The sequence below is a fragment of the Ixodes scapularis genome, unplaced genomic scaffold (genome assembly GCF_016920785.2).
Source record: "Ixodes scapularis isolate PalLabHiFi unplaced genomic scaffold, ASM1692078v2 PGA_scaffold6__148_contigs__length_123643588, whole genome shotgun sequence".
Lineage (NCBI taxonomy): Eukaryota > Metazoa > Arthropoda > Arachnida > Ixodida > Ixodidae > Ixodes > Ixodes scapularis.
Window position 1 is genome coordinate 31,186,615 of NW_024609881.1, and position 2,599 is coordinate 31,189,213.

Here is a 2,599-nt window from a genome sequence, read left to right on the forward strand (position 1 = left end):
TAAATTATGCCGCCTAGAAAACGTTGTACCTTCAACCTTTTTCCGACTTTTAGCACACGGTTTCCTAGGCAGCATGGAATTCGAAACAATAGCCTAACGCTGTGCCTTTGTCGTGCCGATCAATGTTGCATCAGAAACAGATTGGAAACAGTTAGCTACACAACGTTGCGATTTTCACGTCTGTACTACACTGATACTACGTTGCTTAAGCAACATGTCGCGCGCTGCAGTCACGCAACATTTAAATTATGCCACCTAGAAAACGTTGTACCTTCAACCTTTTTCCGACTTTTAGCACACGGTTTCCTAGGCAGCATGGAATTCGAAACAATAGCCTAACGCTGTGCCTTCGTCGTGCCGATCAATGTTGCATCAGAAACAGATTGGAAACAGTTAACTACACATCGTTGCTATTTTCACGTCTGTACTACACTGATATTACGTTGCTTAAGCAACATGTCGCGAGCTGCAGTCGCGCAACATTTCAATTATGCCGCCTAGAAAACGTTGTACCTTCAACCTTTTTCCGACTTTTAGCACACGGTTTCCTAGGCAGCGTGGAATTCGAAACAATAGCCTAACGCTGTGCCTTTGTCGTGCCGATCAATGTTGCATCAGAAACAGATTGGAAACAGTTAACTACACATCGTTGCTATTTTCACGTCTGTACTACACTGATATTACGTTGCTTAAGCAACATGTCGCGAGCTGCAGTCGCGCAACATTTCAATTATGCCGCCTAGAAAACGTTGTACCTTCAACCTTTTTCCGACTTTTAGCACACGGTTTCCTAGGCAGCGTGGAATTCGAAACAATAGCCTAACGCTGTGCCTTTGTCGTGCCGATCAATGTTGCATCCGAAACAGATTGGAAACAGTTAACTACACATCGTTGCTATTTTCACGTCTGTACTACACTGATACTACGTTGCTTAAGCAACATGTCGCGAGCTGCAGTCGCGCAACATTTCAATTATGCCGCCTAGAAAACGTTGTACCTTCAACCTTTTTCCGACTTTTAGCACACGGTTTCCTAGGCAGCATGGAATTCGAAACAATAGCCTAACGCTGTGCCTTCGTCGTGCCGATCAATGTTGCATCCGAAACAGATTGGAAACAGTTAACTACACATCGTTGCTATTTTCACGTCTGTACTACACTGATATTACGTTGCTTAAGCAACATGTCGCGAGCTGCAGTCGCGCAACATTTCAATTATGCCGCCTAGAAAACGTTGTACCTTCAACCTTTTTCCGACTTTTAGCACACGGTTTCCTAGGCAGCATGGAATTCGAAACAATAGCCTAACGCTGTGCCTTCGTCGTGCCGATCAATGTTGCATCAGAAACAGATTGGAAACAGTTAACTACACATCGTTGCTATTTTCACGTCTGTATTACACTGATATTACGTTGCTTAAGCAACATGTCGCGAGCTGCAGTCGCGCAACATTTCAATTATGCCGCCTAGAAAACGTTGTACCTTCAACCTTTTTCCGACTTTTAGCACACGGTTTCCTAGGCAGCGTGGAATTCGAAACAATAGCCTAACGCTGTGCCTTTGTCGTGCCGATCAATGTTGCATCCGAAACAGATTGGAAACAGTTAACTACACATCGTTGCTATTTTCACGTCTGTACTACACTGATACTACGTTGCTTAAGCAACATGTCGCGAGCTGCAGTCGCGCAACATTTCAATTATGCCGCCTAGAAAACGTTGTACCTTCAACCTTTTTCCGACTTTTAGCACACGGTTTCCTAGGCAGCATGGAATTCGAAACAATAGCCTAACGCTGTGCCTTCGTCGTGCCGATCAATGTTGCATCAGAAACAGATTGGAAACAGTTAACTACACATCGTTGCTATTTTCACGTCTGTACAACACTGATACTACGTTGCTTAAGCAACATGTCGCGAGCTGCAGTCGCGCAACATTTCAATTATGCCGCCTAGAAAACGTTGTACCTTCAACCTTTTTCTGACTTTTAGCACACGGTTTCCTAGGCAGCATGGAATTCGAAACAATAGCCTAACGCTGTGCCTTCGTCGTGCCGATCAATGTTGCATCAGAAACAGATTGGAAACAGTTAGCTACACAACGTTGCGATTTTCACGTCTGTACTACACTGATACTACGTTGCTTAAGCAACATGTCGCGAGCTGCAGTCACGCAACATTTAAATTATGCCGCCTAGAAAACGTTGCACCTTCAACCTTTTTCCGACTTTTAGCACACGGTTTCCTAGGCAGCATGGAATTCGAAACAATAGCCTAACGCTGTACCTTCGTCGTGCCGATCAATGTTGCATCAGAAACAGATTGGAAACAGTTAACTACACATCGTTGCTATTTTCACGTCTGTACTACACTGATACTACGTTGCTTAAGCAACATGTCGCGAGCTGCAGTCGCGCAACATTTCAATTATGCCGCCTAGAAAACGTTGTACCTTCAACCTTTTTCCGACATTGAGCACACGGTTTCCTAGGCAGCATGGAATTCGAAACAATAGCCTAACGCTGTGCCTTTGTCGTGCCGATCAATGTTGCATCAGAAACAGATTGGAAACAGTTAACTACACATCGTTGCTATTTTCACG